This window comes from Aquarana catesbeiana, linkage group LG05 (genome assembly GCF_042186555.1).
Source record: "Aquarana catesbeiana isolate 2022-GZ linkage group LG05, ASM4218655v1, whole genome shotgun sequence".
Classification (NCBI taxonomy): domain Eukaryota; kingdom Metazoa; phylum Chordata; class Amphibia; order Anura; family Ranidae; genus Aquarana; species Aquarana catesbeiana.
In genome coordinates this window covers 642,102,990-642,117,665 of record NC_133328.1, presented here as the reverse complement: position 1 = coordinate 642,117,665, position 14,676 = coordinate 642,102,990, and positions in this window count along the sequence as shown.

The window sequence follows — 14,676 nt, the reverse complement described above, 5'->3', positions numbered from 1 at the left end:
GGCAGAGAGGAGTGGTGGACACTGAACGATTGGTAAGGTGGATGAGTCTGGCAGCAGCATTCATGATAGGCTGAAGAGAGGATAGCTTGCGGAAAGGTAGGCCAATGAAGAGGGAGTTACAATAGTCAAGGCAAGAGATAACAAGGGAGTGAATACATTGCTTAGTGGTCTCGACGGTTAGAAAGGGGCATATTTTGGAGATGTTTCGGAGGTGAAGTCTGGGCGATTTGGACAGTGATTGGATTTGGGGCTGAAAGGACAGGTCAGAGTTTAGGATTCCACCTAGTACCTTGGCATGAGGTGAGGGACTGATGGTTGTATTATTGATCTTGATGGAGAAGACAGGGCGAGGGGCACGGGCTGGAGGAAAAATTATGAGCTCAGTTTTAGAAAGATTGAGTTTGAGGAAGTGGTGTGACATCCATGTTGATATGTCAGTTAATAAGTTAGTAATTTGAGAGGAGACCCAAGGAGTGAGGTGAGGAGTAGAGAGATAGATTTGGGTGTCCTCAGCATAGAGGTGGTACTGGAAGCCATGGGAGTTGAGTTTATTAATGGACCAAGGGAGGAGGTGTAAATGGAGAAGAGAAGGGGACCGAGAACAGAACCTTGAGGTACCCCTACAGAAAGAGGAAGCAGAGAGGAGGAAACAGAGTTATAGGTCACACTGCAGGAGAGCTGTGATAGGTAGGTAGAGAGCCAGGAGAGAGCAGAGTCTTGAAGGCCAAGAGAGTGGAGTTTTTTGAGAAGGAGGGGATGGTCAGCAGTATTCAAGACTGCAGAGAGGTCGAGTAGTATGAGTATTGTATAGTGGCCATTGGTTTTAGCAGTTAGTAGGTCATTAGTGAGTTTCAGTGGGGCAGTTTCAGTGGAGTTTAGCAAGCGAAAGCCAGACTGTAAGGGGTCAAGAAGGTTGTTGTCAGTGAGGTAGGAGCTAAGATGGTTGTAGACTAAGCGTTCTAAAAGTTTTGACGCAAAGGGGAGCAAGGAGATGGGTCTTAAGTTGTTCAGGCTGGTGGGATCCAGGGCTTTTTTAAGTATGGGCGTGATCGGGGCATGTTTTAGAGGGGAGGGGAAGGTGCCAGTAGAGATGGAGAGATTGAAGTTGTGAGTGAGGGAGCATAAGATAGAAGAAGAGGGTGACCGTAGTAGATGTGAGGGAACGGGATCCAGGGGACAGGTGGTAAGGCGGGCCATGTGCATGTGCAGGTGTTCCAATACTTTTGGCAATATAGTGTGTGTATATATATATATATATATATATATATATATATATATATATACACATATACATAGGGAGGGTGGGATTTGGGGGCCTCCTTGTTAAAGGGGGCGTCCAGATTCTGATAAGCCCTCCACCCACAGACCCCCAGAACCACAGCCCAGGGTTGTGGGAAAGAGGCCCCACGCCATTTTTTTCCTTTTTTTTTATATTGCCGGCTGGCAATTTCAACCGCAAGTCAATTTAAATGTTGTGATTTTACAAATTTTTTTTTCCTTAGAAATTGATTTTTTTTGCTGCAGCAGGTTCTATACATGCTACAAATGCACCACTTAACAGACTAAGCGGACACCCAGGAATTATTCATTCATTTTAATTGTTCCACTTTAAGCATTATTAAAATCATTGCTCCTTTAAAAACTATTGTTTTATAAAAAAACTTGCATTGATACATGTCCTCCAGGGCAGTACCTGGACCCCCATATCCTTTTTATGGCCAATTACTTGCATATAAGCCTTCAAAATGGCAACTTTAGATTTTTCATGTTCAGGTCCCATAGACTTCAATAGAGCTTGCAGTTCGGTGCCGAACTTTTTCCATGTTCGGGAGTTCTGGTGCAAACTGAACCAGGAGGTGTTCAGCCCATCTCTAATCTTGGAAACCTAGCACACTTTTCTCCCCCTGTGTTCCCCTAATGACCTCCTGAGTTCTGCATCTGCAGGCATCATCCTGGTATCAAAATTTACAGCTGGCGATGGGCTTTCAAGCAGAAGTGATTTGAGTGGTCAAACAACCACTCCATGATATCTGCAGGTGTTGGAAGGCCCCCCCTACTCCACTCCGCTCCAACCGATGGTGACCGCAGCACTACACAGACATAGTTGCCAACATTTTAAAAAAATATTTAGGGACCTTTTTTGGCTGTAGGCGGAGTCTTGTTATAATTAGGGGGCGGGGCATGCATTTGTGGGCGTGACACAGGGAAAAGTAAAAATGCGGCGCGCGACGCGGCGAAAAATAGGCGTGGTGTATGCAAAATAGTGGGGGTGTCTTAAATGGGCGTGGCTCAAAGGGGGGTTGGTTAGAGTCTGAGATGAATGAGGGATGGAGAGGGAAAGGGGGGGAGAGGGATGGAGGGACAGCAGCCCCAGATCCTACACAACAATGGAAATATGTGTATTCTAGAAAGTTTAACAATCAGCAGATAAAGATACTCCAAACACCTGGTGTTAGCACTTCAATCATCCCGGCACCATGGTTGTTATGGTGTCAGGATGATTAAAGTGCATTATTTCTATTATTACATTGCAATATAAAATGAAATCATTCAACTCACCATAATGCTGAATCAGTGGGATCCCTGAGCGTGTCACCTGCCACGTCGCCTGCCACCAGCCATCCGTCCTTGCATCAGGTGCCCCCAGCAGAGTCCGTCCTTGCATCAGGTGTCCCAGCAGAGTCTGTCCTTGCATCAGGTGCCCCCAGCAGAGTCCGTCCTTGCATCAGGTGCCCCCAGCGGAGCCCCCCTTACATCAGATGTCCCCAGCGGAGCCCCCTCTTACATCAGGTGTCCCCAGCAGAGCCCCCCTCACATCAGGTGTCCCCAGTGGAGCCCCTCTTACATCAGGTGTCCCAAGCGGAGCCCCCCCTTACATCAGGTGTCCCCAGTGGAGCCCCCCTTACATCAGATGTCTCCAGCTGTGCCCCCCTTACATCAGGTGTCCCCAGCGGTGCCCCCCTTACATCAGGTGTCCCCAGCGGAGCCCCCCCTTACATCAGATGTCCCCAGCAGAGCCCCCCTTACATCAGGTGTCCCCAGCGGAGCCCCCCTTACATCAGGTGTCCCCAGCGGTGCCCCCTTACATCAGATGTCCCCAGCAGAGCCCCCCTCACATCAGGAGTCCCCAGCGGAGCCCCCCTCACATCAGGAGTCCTCAGCGGAGCCCCCCTTACATCAGATGTCTCCAGCTGTGCCCCTTTACATCAGGTGTCCCCAGCTGAGCCCCCCTTACATCAGGTGTCCCCAGCGGAGCCCCCCTTATATCAGATGTCCCCAGCGGAGCCCCCCTTACATCAGGTGTCCCCAGCGGAGTCCCCCTCACATCAGGAGTTCCTAGCGGAGCCCCCCTCACATCAGGAGTCCCCTGAGGAGCCCCCCTCACATCAGGTGTTCCCAGCGGAGCCCCCCTCACATCAGGAGTCCCCAGCGGCGCTCCCCCTCACATCAGGAGTCCCCAGCAGAGCCCCTCCTCACATCAGGAGTCCCCAGCGGAGCCCCCCCTCACATCAGAAGTCCCAAGCGGTGCCCCCTCACATCAGGTGTCCCCAGCGGAGCCTCCTCACATCAGGAGTCCCCAGCGGCGCTCCCCCTCACATCAGGAGTCCCCAGCGGAGCCCCCCTCACATCAGGAGTCCCCAGCGGAGCCCCCCCTCACATCAGGAGTCCCCAGCGGACCCCCCTCACATCAGGTGTCCCCAGTGGAGCCCCCCCTCACATCAGGAGTCCCCAATGGAGCCCCCCTCACATCAGGAGTCCCCAACGGAGCCCCTCCTCACATCAGGAGTCCCCAGCGGAGCCCCCCTTACATCAGGAGTCCCCAGCGGTGCCCCCCCTTACATCAGATGTCCCCAGCGGCAGCGGGCCGGGGGGTAGGCGGGGCGAGGCGGAGCGGGGCAGAGGGTGGGCGGCGATGCAGGAGCTCTGTCTAGCCCCCCAGCCGTCTTCCTGGTCTTCTTAAAAATGGCCGCGGACCTCTAGCGGTGGCAGGCGGCGGTGGAGAAAATCCATGAAGAACCGGATTTCTCGGGACATTTCCCGGGAAACAATAAAATCGGGAATAGAGTCTAAATCCGGGAAATCCGGGACAGTTGGTAACTATGCACAGAGAGAGAGAGGAACTGACATTATTCCTCCCTTTCAGTGACCCCAGAATCTGGAAGCGATAATGATTGATTCCATCACAATGTTCCTCCACAGTCACTGTGAGGAGAAGCTGCAGAACGTTCCTCCCTGGTCACTATGAGTAGCAGTTGCAGAACGTTCCTCCTTGGTCACTGTGAAGAGCTCTGCAGAACGCTCCTCGCTGGTCACAGTGAGGAGCAGCTGCAGACCATTCCTTCCCAGTCAATGTGAGGAGCAGCTGCAGACCGTTCCTCTCCAGTCACTATGAGGAGCTCTGCAGTATGTTCCTCCCTGGTCACTGTGAGGACTCGGAGCATCTGGAGAACGTTCCTCCCCAGTCACTGTGAGGAGCAGCTGCAGAACGTTCCTCCCCAGTCACTGTGAGGAGCAGCTGCAGACCATTGCTCCCCGGTCAACGTGAGGAGCAGCTGCAGACCGTTCCTCCCTGGTCAATGTGAGGAGCAACTGCAGACCGTTCCTCCCTGGTCACTATGAGGAGCTCTGCAGTACATTCCTCCCTGGTCACTGTGAAGAGCTCTGCAGTACGTTCCTCTCCGATCACTGTGAGGAGCAGCTGCAGACCGTTCCAACCTGGTCACTGTGAGTAGCAGCTGCTGAAGTGGTTTTTAAAAAAAACGCCCAGAGCTGGGTTGTAATTACATCACATGTACTGGTATGATTGCATTAAAAGCTGACTCTAATATCACATTATTCATAGAATATTTACTAGTTAAGCCTTTGCTTCTTTTTAATGTCCAAATGCCTTTAGTTCAGCATTTGGGCGGCAGCTTCATATATTTCAGCTTCATTTCTTATGGGTAAAATCACAGCCTTTCAATGGCCTTCGGGTCGAGTCACAGATACATGGACTACCTGCCAGGACTCTGCACTATTATCCTATTATCTCTGCAGGTCTTCCTTATTAAAAATGCACTTTTTACCTTTTAAACGCATGAGAAAGTTCATGCAATATTTATTCCTGGAAGTCCATTATGCCATCTGTGTGAGTATTTAAAGCTGTATCTTAATATATAAGGGCATGAAAAAACATTATAGGATTTAAGTTGCCATTAAAACCGTCACCTTTCCTTATAATTATGTTCCTCTAAAGTCAATACACAGTTACATTGTAGCAAGCAGCACTCTCTGCACTATGATGTGAGTCTCCTTATGTAACATACACCCACCGACCAATTTATTAGGTCCTCCTTGCTAGTAGCGGGTTGGACCCCCTTTTTTAGGTCCTCCTTGCTAGTACCGGGTTGGACCCCCTTTATTAGGTCCACCTTGCTAGTAACATGTTGGACCCCCTTTATTAGGTCCCCCTTACTAGTACCGGGTTGGACCCCCTTTTGCCTTCATTCTTGGTGGCATAGATACAACAAGGTGTTGGAAACGTTCCTCAGAGATTTTTTCTCCATAGTGACATGATAGCATAACACAGTTGCTGCAGATTTGTCATCTGCACATCCATGATGCCAATCTCTCCCGTTCCACCACATCCCAAAGGTGCTCTCTTGGATGAGATGTGGTGAGTGTGGAGGCCATTGGAGGATAGGGACCTCATTGTCCAGTGGTGAGATGATTGGAGCTTTGTGACATGGTGCATTATCCTGCTGGAAGGAGCCATCAGAAGATGGGGACACTGTAGTCATAAAGGGATGGACATGGTCAGCAACAATACTCAGGTAGGTCATGGTGTTTAAATGATGATCAATTGGTACTAAGGGGCCCAAAGTGTACCAAGAAAATATCCTCCCCACCATTACACCCCATCCACCAGCCTGAACCGGTGATACAAAGCAGGATGGATCCATTCTGCACTGGTGGTCCCTGACATACGGCACTGGTTTGCATTTATAAAGCTTTAACCTATCATAGCGTGTGTTATGTATGGCTAACAACAGAATGAGGGGTGTGATTTATGTGGAAGTGGGCGTGTTCACATTTACATGTACAAGCCTTGTGTACCTCCCACATTCACTCCAATCCCAAGGATTCATGGGAAATGTAGTCTGATTACAGTTAGAGAGAGAGAAGAGGATATGATCCAATCACTGTTCTAAGAGATCCTCCCTGCCAGAAAAGATGATACAGTTTTTGAATCACAGAGCTGACTTCCTGAAAATTAAATCACACATCTCTTTTAAACGGTAAAAAAATTCACAAATGTAATAACTGTTTTGTCTTTTGTGTGTGTGTGTGTGGGGGGGTACTAATGGGGGATTTTTTGAAAATCCCGGAGTTCTGCTTTAAGAAGAAGAATGACAATCACTGCAACAGTTGTCCCCCAGCAACAAGCAACAATAGACCCCTCCCTCAACAATAGACCCCTCCCTCAACAGTAGACCCCTCCCTCAACAATAGACCCTCCCTCAACAGTAGACCCCTCCCTCAACAATAGACCCCTCCCTCAACAGTAGACCCCTCCCTCAACAGTAGACCCCTCCCTCAACAATAGATCCTCCCCAGCGACAATAGATGCTCCAGCAACCAGCATCAATGGACCCTTCAGCACAGCCCAGCACCCTTGCCATTACAGACAGACATTACTTTTTTTCAGCGGGTGTGCAGGGGAACGCAGTTCTGTCACCTCCAGCACTAAATATACACTATATTACCAAAAGTATTGGGACGCCGGCCTTTACTCTCACATGATCTTTAATGACATCCCAGTCTTAGTCCGTAGGGTTCAATATTGAGTTGGCTCCGCCCTTTGCAGCTATAACAGCTTCAACTTATCTGGGAAGGCCGGCCATAAGGTTTAGGAGCAGTGGCGGGCAAACAGTATGCCACTACACCCCCCCCCTCCTCCCCCTGTCGGTCAATAGCACTTACCCCATCACCGGCGGCCTCCCGTTCTCCTGATCTCCACGAGTCATCACGGCATCAGCTTCGGTTTCCTCCCTCCTCCTTGGCGGCCTATCGGGAGTCTTCTCTTTTCAGCCAATCGGAAAACGGGTCTCAAACCCGCTTCTGATTGGCCGGATTGAGGATCAGTGTTTTAACAGCAAATTTTAATTCTAACACACCTGGGTGGGCTCTGTTCGCATTCTCTGCGACTCAAGCCCACCCAATTGTAAAGCATTTTAGAGCCTCTGGCTCTAATCGGGTGCTTCAAAAAAAAAATGTCCGCTGTAATTCATGCGCCTGGTGCCCTGAAAGGGGCTGGACGCATGAATAGGGGGTGGCCGCGGCGGCCGTGGATAGATTGATGCTATTCCTGAATCTAGCTATAGCATATGGGGGGGGTGACGTGGAGAGAGCGGAGCCCGGGCACCCCTAATGGACGGGCGGCTGCTGTTTAAAAGTATGTCTATGGGAATGTTTGACCATTCTTCCAGAAGCGCATTTGTGAGGTCAGGCACTGATGTTGGATGAGAAGGCCTGGCTCGCAGTCTCCACTCTAATTTATCCCAAAGGTGTTCTATCAGGTTGAGATCAGGACTCTGTGTAGGCCAGTCAAGTTCCTCCAGCCAAAACTCACTCAACATAAGTGCCTGACCTCACAAATGCTCTTCTGGAAGAATGGTCAAACATTCCCATAGACACTCTCCTAAACCTTGTGGACGGCCTTCCCAGAAGAGTTGAAGCTGTTATAGTTGCAAAGGGTGGGCCAACCCAATATTGAACCCTACGGACTAAGACTGGGATGTCATTAAAGTTCATGTGTGTGTAAAGGCAGGCGTCCCAATACTTTTGGCAATATAATGTAATGGCAAGGGGTTATGGGGTATGCTGGAGGGTCTTTTGTCACTGGCTGCTGAGGGATCTATTGTTGATGGGGATCTATTGTTTCAAGGGGGGTATATTACGGCTAGGGAGGTCTATTGTTCCTGGGGGGGGGGGTGGGGGTCAATTGTTGCTGGGAGGAAAAAATGTTGAAGGAGGAGTCTATCGTTGCTGGCTGCTGGGAGATATATTGTTGCTGGTGTGGATTTATTGTTACTGCATGGCATTTTGTTGGCTGCAGGTGATCTATTTTATTGCTTTATTTGTTATCAGTAAATTTCATACAAATGACTTAGCATCACAAAATAATACCTGGCTCAGTATTCTCTAAAAGGTCCATACTGGGAGGTAGGTAGGTGGTGGAACCAAGGGATGGTGCTCAGGAGTGGGTAGGGAGCAGAGACAAGGGGTGGCTCAGAAGGTGGGAGTACCTGCACCTCTCTGAGGAAAAAAAAATCCCTGCATACAGATCACTGGTGCACTAAAAGAGAGCCAGCAACAATAGATCCCTCAAGCAACAATAGATCACCGGTATCTGAGGACCCCAGAAGATGAGGATCTGGGCTGTCCTGTACAATTTTTATTGCACAGAGCAGGTAAGTATGACAATCAATAGAATAGTCAGGTCCAGGCAGCGGTCAAGGGCAGGCAGAAAACAAGAGAGTAGTCAGGTCCAGGCAGGGGTCAAAGGCAGGCAGAAATCAAGAGAGAAGTCAGGTCTAGGCAGGGGTCAAAGGCAGGCAGAAATCAAGAGAGAAGTCAGGTCCAGGCAGGGTTTAAAGGCAGGCAGAAATTAAGAGAGTAGTCAGGTCCAGGCAGGGGTCAAGGGCAGGCAGAAATTAAGAGAGTAGTCAGGTCCAGGCAGGGGTCAAGGGCAGACAGAAAACAAGAGAGTAGTCAGGTCCAGGCAGGGGTCAAGGGCAGGCAGAAATCAAGAGAGTAGTCTTTTGTTGTCGGAAAATTTTATAGCAAGCTCTCAAACTTTGTGTGTCGGAAATTCTGATGGAAAATGTGTTTGAGCCCACACACGGTCGGAATTTCCGACAACAAGGTCCTATCACACACAAATCCGACCGTGTGTACAGAGCATAACAGTTTTTTGCACTTATTTATTATTTTTGCTAGCGCTGTTTCCATTTATTTATTAGGTCTAGGCAGGGGTCAAGGGCAGGCAGAAAACAATAGAATAGTCAGGTCCAGGCAGGGGTCAAGGGCAGGCAGAAAACAAGAGAGTAGTCAGGTCCAGGCAGGGGTCAAGGGCAGGCAGAAATCAGGAGAGTAGTCAGGTCCAGGCAGGGGTCAAGGGCGGGCAGAAAACAAGAGAGTAGTCAGGTCCAGGCAGGGGTCAAAGGCAGGCAGAAAACAAGAGAGTCGTCAGGTCCAGGCAGGGGTCAAAGGCAGATAGGAAATCAGAGCATAGTCAGGTCCAGGCAGGGGTCAAAGGCAGGCAGAAAACAAGAGAGTAGTCAGGTCCAGGCAGGGGTCAAAGGCAGGCAGAAATCAAGAGAGTAGTCAGGTCCAGGCAGGGGTCAAAGGCAGGCAGAAATTAAGAGAGTAGTCAGGTCCAGGCAGGAGTCAAAGGCAGGCAGAATTCAAGAGAGTAGTCAGGTCCAGGCGGGGGGTCAAGGGCAGGCAGAAATCAAGAGAGTAGTCAGGTCCAGGCAGGGGTCAAGGCCAGGCAGAAATCAAGAGAGTAGTCAGGTCCAGGCAGGGGTCAAAGGCAGGCAGAAATCAAGAGAGTAGTCAGGTCCAGGCAGGGGTCAAGGGCAGGCAGAAATCAAGAGAGTAGTCAGGTCCAGGCAGGGGTCAAAGGCAGGCAGAAATCAAGAGAGTAGTCAGGTCCAGGCAGGGGTCAAGGGCAGGCAGAAATCAAGAGTGTAGTCAGGTCCAGGCAGAAAAAACAGAATCCTTTGGCTGAGGAGCTGGAAGCCTGCCATTACTGTTTAGTGGGTTTATCCTGAGGAATGTTTATATCCATCCCGTACTTTTCACTTTATATTATATATATTTTCATTTTCATTGCTATATGCTGAGATTTATTGCTATATATTGAGGTATATTTCCAATTGCTCAAGTTTTCTGTTTTTAAACAGATGTATCTCCTTTTTACCATATGTAACTTGATTTATTCAGCACCTAGTGCAATTTTCTGATTTGCATTTATATAGTGATTCAGATTATTTGCAGCTATATATATATATATATATATATATATATATATATATATATATATATATATCAATTTATGTGGTAGTTGCCAGCGCTGTTTTTTCTGTATCACTTATGTCAAGTTGTAGCACTTGTATTCAGCAGCTGTAACAGTTTTTTGCACGTATTTATTATTTTTGCTAGCGCTGTTTCCATTTATTTAATAGGTCTAGGCAGGGGGTCAAAGGCAGGCAGAAATCAACAGAGTAGTCAGGTCCAGGCAGGGGTCAAAGGAAGGCAGAAATCAAGAGAGAAGTCAGGTCCAGGCAGGGGTCAAAGGCAGGCAAAAATCAAGAGAGAAGTCAGGTCCAGGCAGTGGTCAAGGGCAGGCAAAAATCAAGAGAGTAGTCAGGTCCAGGCAGGGGTCAAAGGCAGGCAAAAATCAAGAGAGAAGTCAGGTCCAGGCAGGGGTCAAAGGCAGGCAGAAATCAAGAGAGTAGTCAGGTCCAGGCAGGGGTCAAAGGCAGGCAGAAATCAAGAGAGTAGTCAGGTCCAGGCAGGGGTCAAAGGCAGGCAGAAATCAACAGAGTAGTCAGGTCCAGGCAGGGGTCAAAGGCAGGCAGAAATCAAGAGAGTAGTCAGGTCCAGGCAGGGGTCAAAGGCAGGCAAAAATCAAGAGAGAAGTCAGGTCCAGGCAGTGGTCAAGGGCAGGCAAAAATCAAGAGAGTAGTCAGGTCCAGGCAGGGGTCAAAGGCAGGCAAAAATCAAGAGAGAAGTCAGGTCCAGGCAGGGGTCAAAGGCAGGCAAAAATCAAGAGAGAAGTCAGGTCCAGGCAGGGGTCAAAGGCAGGCAAAAATCAAGAGAGAAGTCAGGTCCAGGCAGGGGTCTAGGCAGGCAAAAATCAAGAGAGAAGTCAGGTCCAGGCAGGGGTCAAAGGCAGGCAAAAATCAAGAGAGAAGTCAGGTCCAGGCAGGGGTCTAGGCAGGCAAAAATCAAGAGAGTAGTCAGGTCCAGGCAGTGGTCAAGGGCAGGCAGAAATCAAGAGAGAAGTCAGGTCCAGGCAGGGGTCTAGGCAGGCAAAAATCAAGAGAGTAGTCAGGTCCAGGCAGTGGTCAAGGGCAGGCAGAAATCAAGAGAGAAGTCAGGTCCAGGCAGGGGTCAAAGGCAGGCAGAAATCAAGAGAGAAGTCAAATCCAGCAGGAATCAAGGCAGATGGGAAATCAGAGCATAATCAGGTCCAGGCAGGGGTCTAGGCAGGCAGCAACTAAATGAGTAGTCAGGTCAGTCCAGGTTGAATGCAGTCAAACAATCTTGTGGGTGAGTATTATAGGTCATTGCACAAGGACACCTGGTGATAAGACACAGCACCAGCAGCCACATCTTCTGAAGCTTTAATACCCTTTTGGTCAGAGGATACACCCAGCATTATTTCAGGGAACATTGGAAATCCAGGAAGGGATTCTGGGAGGACCATTCGAAAAAGATCCACCCTCTACAGGCTGCCTGCATAAAACTACACTGAGGGGGCGGAGACAAGACCAGTCAACTTATTGACCACGAGGAGCCGACAAGTGGATCGTGACCACTGCTCTGCCTCCATCACTCTCGTTCACTGCAGACGGAGAGCGGGAGGCAACTTAGTGCTGAATGGAGGGTGGGGATGGGAGCTGACCAGTGATTGGTTGCTAAGCCAATCACCACCTTATGAAATGTTAACATTCCGGCAGCTCCTGCTCCCCCCTTCCACCCAGCACTATACCGTCTCCTGATCTCCGCTGTGCACATGCTGGCGGGGGAGGGGGTAGAGGACACTACAGTGGGGCAGTGATGTGAAGGAGAGCAGAAGAAACTGTTTTGGGGGGTACAGGACACTACAGTGGGGGGGGGGTTGATGTGCCAGAAGGCAGAGGACACAGTTTTGGGGGGTACAGGACACTACAGTTGGTGGGAGGGGGGTTGATGTGAAGAGGGTCAGAGGATACTACTTTAGGGTACAGGACATTACAGTGGGGGGGGTTAATGTGATGGGGGCAGAGGATGCTGCTTCAGGGGAGGGCACTACTGTGGGGGGGGGGGCATTCAACACTGCTATGAAGGGCAGAGGACAGTAAAGTGGGGGGTGATGTGAAGTGGGCAGAGAACACAGCGTTGGGGGTACAGGACACTACAGTGGGGGGGGGGGGGGACAATACCGTGGGGGAGTTGATGTGAAGGAAGGCAGAGAACTCTGTTTTGGAGAGTACAGAACACTACAATGGGTGGGGTGGGGGGGTAAAGTGAAGGGGGGCAGAGGATGCTGCTTTGGGGGGTCTACTTTGGGGGTGGGGGACCAAAGATACTGCTATGAGGGGCAGAGGACACTACAGTGGGAAGGGGGGGGGGTGATGTGAAGTGGGCAGAGAACACAGCATTGGGGGTACAGGACACTACTGTGGGGGGGAGGGGACAGGACACTACAGTGGGGGAGTTGATGTGAAGGAAGGCAGAGAACTCTGTTTTTGAGAGTACAGGACACTACAGTGGGTGGGGTGGTTGATGTGAAGGGGGTCAAAGGATGCTGCTTTGGGGGGGTACTACTGTTGGGGGGGGCAAAAACACTGCTATGGGGCAGAGGACACTACAGTAGGGGGGTAATGTGAAGGGGGCAGAGGATGCTGTTTTGGGGGGGGTACTACTGTGGGGGGAGGAGGGCTAAAAACACTGCGATGGGGGCAGAGGACACTACAGTAGGGGGGTAATGTGAAGGGGGCAGAGGATGCTGTTTTGGGGGGGGTACTACTGTGGGGGGAGGAGGGCTAAAAACACTGCTATGGGGCAGAGGACACTACAGTAGGGGGGTAATGTGAAGGGGGCAGAGGATGCTGTTTTGGGGGGGTACTACTGTGGGGGGAGGAGGGCTAAAAACACTGCGATGGGGGCAGAGGAAACTACAGTGGGGGGGTGATGTGAAGGGGGGGCAGAGGATGTTGCTTTGGGGGGCACTACTGTGGGGGAGGGGGGCAAAAACACTGCTATGGGGCAGAGGACACTACAGTAGGGGTGGTGATGTAAAGGGGGCAGAGGATGCTGTTTTGGGGGGGAACTACTGTGGGGGGAGGAGGGCTAAAAACACTGTGATGGGGGCAGAGGAAACTACAGTGGGGGGGTGATGTGAAGGGGGGCAGAGGATGTTGCTTTGGGGGGCACTACTGTGGGGGGAGGGGGGCAAAAACACTGCTATGGGGCAGAGGACACTACAGTGGGGGGGTGATGTGAAGGGGGCAGAGGATGCTGCTTTGAAGAGAGGGGTACTACTGTGGGGGGGGGCAAAAACACCGCTATGGGGCAGAGGACACTAAAGTGGGGGGGGTGATGTGAAGGGGGGCAGAGGATGCTGCTTTGAGGGGGTACTACTGTGGGGGGAGGAGGGCTAAAAACACTGCGATGGGGCAGAGGACACTACAGTGGGGGGGGTGATGTGAAGGGGGGCAGAGGATGCTGCTTTGGGGAGGGGCCTACCACTGTGGGGGAAGGAGGGCCAAAAACACCGCTATGGGGGCAGAGGACACTACAGTGGGTGATGTGAAGTAAGCAGAGGACACAGCGTTGGGGGTACAGGACACTACTGTGAGGTGGGGGGGCAGAGGACACTGCAGTCGGGGGGTTGGGGTGAGGTAAGGGAGCAGAGGACAGTGCATTGTACCCCCCCCCCAGGGAACTTTGCTCTCCTCCATGTTGTCCAGGTAGATCTCAACCTCTGAACGGTTGCCCCTCCCTGATTAAGACAATATTTCCTTATTTCCGGAGTTCAGAGGAGGCCGCATAGAAGGAATGTGAATGGTTTTTATTTTCTCACAATGAATTGTTAAATGAACAAATTAATTATAATAAATAATGAAGACAGAATACAATTAACATGACTAATTGCAGTGCTGGGAATGCTCTATGGAACGATCAATCACAAAATAAAATATTGTTATCTAAATAGCGGCTGTTTTTGGAAGCAAACATGTTCAAGCTGTTTATGAAAGAAGGAGTGTGAAGATTTGGGTCCCGACCCTAAAATATCACTAAACCCCAAAATCGAAAAATCTTTTTCTTCTGCTTTCCCTTTATTTTTTTAATTAGCGGTACACTTGTACACTGTGTGCTTTCAGGACGGAGGATCCTGACACGGGAGGCTGGTTTAGATACAGAGATTTATAATTATGTACAGGTGAAATGCGTAACAGTTCAGGTTCAGTGGTTCACTGCATGTGGTCAGTCTGTCATGTGGTCAGCAACTAAAAAATACTTGGTGATCCTACCGAAAACCTTCTGAGCTGATAACTTCCTGTGCTCTCTGCTGTTGCTGGAAATGCCAATACATTTTTCCATCTATCTTTGAGGACTACAGAACTCCTCCTCCTATTATTATAGAAAAAATGAGAGATGGAGGTGTTATGTAGTCCAGTCCTAGGGTGACAACTCTGCACATCCATAATGTACAATGAGTGTCGGCACCCTAGGACAGAAAAAAACTAAACTAAAGTTATTTGCAGGACCACAAGTTGCAGAAGATATGGAAAAAAGCCTGAAAAAAGGAAAACTAATGCAGCCACAACATCTATGGAATGGGTAAGCTGCAATATAGTACATTTTTGCTCTTTTCTTCAGGGGTCTCTAACTGGTGGTCCTCAAGTCCCATCATGT